This window comes from Garra rufa, chromosome 16 (genome assembly GCF_049309525.1).
Source record: "Garra rufa chromosome 16, GarRuf1.0, whole genome shotgun sequence".
Lineage (NCBI taxonomy): Eukaryota > Metazoa > Chordata > Actinopteri > Cypriniformes > Cyprinidae > Garra > Garra rufa.
In genome coordinates, this window is record NC_133376.1 from 43,053,140 (window position 1) to 43,060,599 (window position 7,460).

The window sequence follows — 7,460 nt, forward strand, 5'->3', positions numbered from 1 at the left end:
CCATTTAAACAATCTGTTTTCTATGGGAATATATGTTCAAATGTAATTTATTCCTGTGATGCAACGCTGAATTTTCAGCATCATTACTCCAGTCTTTAGTATCACATTATCCATCAGAAATCACTTGAATATGCTGCTCAAGAAACATTTCTGATTATTATCAGTGTTAAAAACAGTTGTGCTGCCCAGTATTTTTGTGGAAACTGTTACTCTGCCATTCAAGTACAATTTAAAAATATTTATCATTATTATTTTATTACTCAAGTTTGCATTAAATTGAACAAAATTGACATATTAACCCTTGTGCGACCTTATTGACATTTTTGTCCATTTTTTCCCCCCATTGTTTTGTGTTATAAGTGTGCCTGTGTTAATGCCAACTGCATAAATTTTGGCCCAGGTGTTTATTTTTATAGACATTTTAATATTTCACCCTCATTTCCTTCAAAAAATCAATTTTACCCTCCGTACAAAAAATACTCACACTCAGGACCTTAAAAAGGTCCACATTGAAACCCATTAAAACTGCAATTTTTTTAACCCAGGGCCATTTGACTATACAATAATGCAATATTTGCTAATAGGCATTCATTCTATCGGCAAGGCTTCCAATTTGACATTTTTACCTTCTTTTTACTAGATTGTGCCATTTTTTCAAATTTGGCGTATACATTTTTTTTTTTTAAATCTAACATTACATAAAAATATAAATGCCTCAGAATTAATGTTGTTGTTCTTCACTAGCACACCCAAAAATCTAATAAGCAAAGAAAAAAATTCTGCTCAGCATTTAGTATATAGAAATTACTCTTATTTTTCATTTTTTCATAATAAAAACACCTGTGGCATTATGCAAACAAACCAGCATTTAAAGGGTTACAATTTAGAAAATGAATGAATGTTTGGTATCTATGGATAGAACAGATGCTGGTTAAAAAATCGACATCAGTGAAAGTGGAAAAAATATTAATAAATCATATTTTTATGACCGTTTTTGACATTTTGCACCTATGTGTAACTTTTTTTTGCTAATAGGCATTCATTCTATCTGCAAGGCTTCAAATTGTAAGTTTTTACCATTTTTTTACTAGATTGTGCCTTTTTTTCAAATTTGGCATATATATATATATATATATATATATATATATATATATATATATATATATATTATCTAACACTACATAAAAATATAAATGCCTCAAAACTAATGTTGTTCTTCACTGACACACCCATGAATCTAATAAGCAAAGAAAAAAAATTCTGCTCAGCATTTAGTATATAGAAATTATTCTTATTTTTAATTTTTTCATAAAAAAACACCTGTGGCATTATGCAAACAAACCAGCATTTAAAGGGTTACAATTTAGAAAATGAATGAATGTTTGGTATCTATGGCTAGAACAGATGCTGGTTAAAAAAATCGACATCAGTGAAAGTGGAAAAAATATTAATAAAACATATTTTTATGACGGTTTTTGACATTTTGCACCTATGTGCAACCCTTTTTTTTCGAATGCACAAGGGTTAAAATGATTTCTGTAGGATCTGGAGTTACGATAGGCCTATATTGACATAGGAAACAACTATAAATATAATGAAATGTAATATTTCACAATATTCCTGTTTCACTGTAATAAATGTAACCTTGGAAAGCATGAGAGATATATTTCCAAAATGTTAAAAAACTAATTATTACAAACTTTTGACTAATGGTGTGTGCACAATCTCTCATAATATGTGACCCTGGACCACAAAACCAGTCTTAAGTCGCTGGGGTATATTTGTAGCAATAGCCAAAAATACATAGTATGGGTCAAAATTTTTGATTTTTCTTTTATGCCAAAAATCATTAAGAAATTAAGCAAAGTTCATGTTCCATGAAGATTTTTTGTAAAATTCCTACTGTAAACATATCAAAATGTAATTTTTGATTTGTAATATGCATTGTTAAGAACCTAATTTGGACAACTTTAAAGGTGATTTTCTCAGTCTTTTTGATTTTTTTGCATCCTCAGATTTCTGATTTCAAATAGATGTATCTCAGCCAAATATGGTCCTATCCTAACAAACCATACATCAATAGAAAGCTTATTTATTGAGCTTTCATATGATGCATAAATCTCAGTTTTGTCAAATTTAACCTTATGACTGGTTTTGTGGTCCAGGGTCACATATGTGTAATAACAGCCATGTATTGAATAAATGATCCAGTGTTTGAACTGTAAGGATGATTAGTTTAGTTAGTTAGGTTAGAGTGATGCAGGTAGTGTGGAGCACAGCATCCTTCAACGCAGGACAGCCAACCGCAGACATACTGTGATGTATAGTTTGTTGAAATCCATCCTAAACGACTGGAACAGCTCTCTGTCGCTATCTGGCTTATATAGGCTCTGGCTGGCTGTCGTTTGCAGTCTTTGAAATCCATCCTAAATGGCTGAGGATGAAGCAGGCGGCGGTCAGTGGAGTGTTCATCACCGTGTGACTCGTGTAGGCTGGAGTTTGCCGTCGTCGCTCGGCAACAGATGAGGTGGGAGTGGGACACAAAGCTGGACCAAATCAAACTCACAAACTCACATTCACGCCTGGCTCCTTTCTGATATCCAACGCCTACTGTTCACGAGCCAATCAATTCTTGATGGATAAAATCAAGCCTCTTGTTGAATATTCTGTTTCGTTTGGAAATACAGCGCGTTATGAAAGTCAAATGCAACTTTAACTCTTTCTCCGCCAGCATTTATTTAAGTTGCCAGCCAACGCCAGCATTTCTGATCCTTTTCACAAAATTCCATGGCACTCAGAATATTTTGTTGCTTGAATATCTGAACATGCAATATGTCAAATACAACAAAGCATCTGCTTTTATACAAACAGACATTTTATTCTAGCTTTTTGTTTTCAACACTTGAATGTGGGTAATGTAAATTTCATAAAAAAGGAAACATTTTGAACAAAAAGTAAATAAATACACAATCTGGGATGCCTGCACGATCCGTCTGTGCATGCGCATGATGACGTTTCCCCAGACTTGTTTGTAGGTCTTTGTAAGTGCAGATAGTCTAGGCAGAAATGCAGATTATGTTCCTTATTGTCTTCTGTAAACACCACTGAAGGGATTATTTTCCTCATTTACAGTGCCTTCATTTTTTCACATTTTGTTTTGTTGCAGCATTATGTTAAACTGCTTTAAATTAGTTTTCCCCCACATCAATTTACACTCCATACACCATAATAATGACAAAGCAAAAACCAGATTTGCAAATTTTACAAATGTATTAAAAATAAAACACTGAAATAAGTACATTGCATAAGTATTCATACCCTTAACTCAGTACATAGTTGAAGCACCTTTACAGCCTCAAGTCTTTTTGGGTCTGATGTGACCATCTTTGCACATCTGCATTTGGCAATTATCTGCCATTCTTTGCCTCACCTTTTCACCTCTCCATCTCTGTCAGCTTGGATGGGGGCTGGCAGACATTTTCTAGAGTCCTAGTTGTTCCAATCGTCTTCCATTATGGAGAATGCTTCTGTCAACCTTCAATGCAGCAGATTTTTTTCTGAACTCTTCCCTAGATCATTGCCTTAACGCAAGTCTGTCACTGAGCTCTACAGGCAGTTATCTTGACCTCAGGACTTGGCTTTTGCTCTGATTGCTCATTTTCAGCTGTTAGACCTTTTCTGAGAGGTGTGTGCCTTTCTAAATCAGACTCACTCAAATGAATTTGCCACAGTTTAACTCCACTCCAAGTGTAGGAACATCTAGAAGCAACATAAATGCTCCTGAGCTAAATTTTGAGTGTCCCAGAAAAGGGTATGAATACTTAGGCAACGGGATCTTTTCAGTTTTTTTATTTCTAATAAATTTGCAAAGTTGTTACAAACCTGTTTTGTGCTTTGTCATTATGCTGTATGAGATGTAGATTGATGTGGAAAAAAAGTAATTTAAAGCAGTTTAACATAAGGCTGCAACAAAACGTGAAAAAAATGAAGGGGTATGAATACTTTTGCAAGGCACTGTAGATTTTTCCTAGACATTTTCTATAACGTAATTACACCTATGCGCAGAACGGATCATGCACAGGTTTCAAGAGTCATTCACTTCTTTATTAAGAGTAAATCATAATACGAATAAATATGTGCATGTGTAGTTTTGTGCATGTTCATATTTTCACAAGCACTTCTAAGTAATAATAATATTAATTTACCTGGATCATATATGCCTATATGAACCATGCTTATACTTTAATTCGTTTATTTACAGATTAATTCATTTATACCTTGTGTGAGTAAAATGACATTTATTTATTTTATTTTATTTATTTCTTATGGTTTTCGTAGCACAAATTGATTTATTTGATGAAACTCCAAAAATTGCTTGGACATCTGGGACGCAAAAGCAACTTTTTCCACCTTTGACCACAAGATGTCATTAGTGTGCAACGATTTGAAAGCTTCGAGCAATGAACCTTTTTACGGTATAGTTGAGGGGAAAGCCTCGGTGCTTCGAAAAGCTTAATTTTTTTCCATCACTAACTAAAAGCGGAGAAGATTTATTATAAAAGACTAAGTCTTGGTCGGATTTAAAACATAAACTCGTTCCATAAGCAGTGGTTACAGATTCTTCGTCGCGTTTTGTTGCAGGGATTTATAGCTCCTCCTACCGTGTAGACGTTATGTAGCCACGCCCCTTTTCCGGTCCGCGCTCGTTCTTCCGTCTGTATTTCCACAGCGTGAAGGTAAGTTCGTACGAATTTATGAATGAACGGCTGGTTCAGGCCCGGTTCTACGGGGGTGCTTGAGGGTGCTAAGCACCCTCAAACGAAATCAATAGCACCCTCAGTTAAAGCTGTAATAATGTCATTTTATTGCAGATTTAGATAACAATCCAGTGAGTAATCATTAAAAAAAAAACATTTATTTTTCTGCTGTAAGCATTAAAACAATGCCCTACCATATTGTAACGCATCAAAGCAGTCAATTAGAGCGTTGCATTTCAGCCACCGCCGACTAGCCCGACTTTTTTACACCTCTAGTTGCTGGGCTTCAGGCCAATTTTCACGTCAAAGTTCAGAGGCGGACGGGCACCGGTTTTATCTGTTTTAGGTTTCTCCTTATTTTAATATTTTAGACATCCATAAATTATGGTGAAGAAAAAAATGCCGCGCTGGTGGAAACAACAGGAGACTTCACTTTCGGTTTCACTTTCGAGACCGTTACAGACGGCAGCGCAGCTGGAACAGATCCGCGCTCAAGCACACAATATGCTGAAAATTGCCACAAAGGTAAATAAATAACACTGAATGTGCCGGGCCGGAAAGAGTAAAGCTTATTTAAATTATATATTAATAAACTAGTGTATTCTGAGTCAGTGTAACAAAAATCCTTTTTGGACGCGCCTTTAAAGAGAAATTTATCTTTTCGGATTACATAATGAGAGAGTTTTTGTTTTCTATTTGTTTTATTTCGTTAAGTAATAATTTAAAACTATTTTATACGTTTTTTTTAAGTGCACACAAATAAAAGTACACCCTTTACAGTACCGAATGATGCATTAACCTACTCTTACCTTTGTGAGCAAAAATGACAGATAATTTTAAATTGCTTCCACTGAAAAAAATGCACTGGCGCCCATGTCCTGCGTCTTCAGCTTCCACTCTCTGCACAAACTATTGGATATGCGCCTAATACCGCACATTTATCTCTAGGTTTAACGTTTAAACTAACATTGTTTTATACTTGAACTATTTCATATCTATAGATTTTATGCAAATCGTGATGATTTGAGTAGGCAAACTGATCAAATTAACAGACTGATTAGTCTACCCCTGGGCGCTGTTCCTTAAAAATAATAATAATAAAATAAAATAAAAACTTATATTTTACGAACAAAAATGCTCCAAACGTTTTTTTTCTAAATTAAGTTAATAAAAAAACGAAAGTATAATCAATTTGCCATTACATACAAAAATGAAGTATTTTGATTTTAAAATAGCAACGCGCGCCATCAGTGTCGCGCCCTAATGTCGACTATGATGGTATAATGTTAGAGCACCCTCATTAATTTAGGAAGCACCCTCAGTGATTTAGTTCTGGAACCGGGCCTGGGCTGGTTTTAAAGTCTTTCGATTTACTGACATGTGTTATGTTGTCATTAAAATGCACATGATAACTTTTATTAACTCTGCAATAAGTAAATCCACTTAACTAGCTGATTAATTATAGGGTTTTTACGAAGCGTCATAAATTGGCGGAAAAGAATGTAAACAATGCCACTGAACCGAACGAAACAAGCACATTTTGATCGTTATTGCTGTTGAAAATGGCCAATTATTGTCTTGTTTTGGGCTGTACTTATCGGCCGGACTGGGAAAAACATTGGGAGTACTATAGACTGCCAAAAGTTATTACAAATCAAGGAGAAGAGTGCAAAAAAAAAAACTGTCAGAGGAACAAAAGGTGTTTGTTGTTTGTTGGCCAAACTAAATCAGGATTTCCAGCACTGCAAAAAAGCCTTATGTTATGTAGTATTTTTGTCTTGTTTCTAGTCAAAATATCTAAAAATTCTTAAATTACTAGATAAGCAAATTGACATAAGATATTTAATCCTGTTTCCAGAGGGGGAAGAAAAGTTTACTTAATAAGTAAAATTATCTGCTTTAAGAATTGATTTAAGAATATTTTACTTAATTAATTGCATTTTGCTTGAAACTAAATAACTAAGACTAAATATCTCTTTTGCTTATTTAGTAAATGCATCTTAGTTTAAGAGTTTCTAGATATTTTGACTAGAAACAAGATAAAAATACTAAGTAAGCCTTTTTTGCAGTGAGGGCAAGAATCTCGACAGCATTCGTGTTTGTTCCTATCATCTCCGGTCTGGAAAGTGAAATATTAGGCTAATATTTTAATTAATACTGATCATCTTTACCACCTATTAACTTAAGTTTGTCAAAATATTACACCTTTTCCTGCTTACTAAATCCTTCTCAATATGATTTAGCAGCTTCCAGAGATTTGTTCATGGTTTAGACATCGTAAATTAGCAAAAAGACAAATTCAGTAGTACATTAAACATGCAGTCCATGCTGTTGTTTACATACAAGTATTTCCAATATGGATGCACATCCGGATAACTGACCAAACCATGGAGATAAAGCAAAAATGAAAGTTAAAAAAAAAAAATCAAAGACAAAATTCTAAAGATGGCTGCTTTTTTACTCTGAGGCATAAGGTCTAAAACTATAAAAGACAATTTCTGCCACTGAATAAAAAAAAAAAGGTATTTGCGACTTTATCTTACAATTCGGACTTTCTGATTTTCTTTTTAGATATAAACTCGCAATGTGAGATACACTCTTAAAATTAAAGGTGCTTCGAAAGGTTCTTCACAGCGATGCCATAGAAGAACAATTCAGTCAAAGGTTCTTTAAAGAACCATCTCTTTCTTACCTTTATATAAT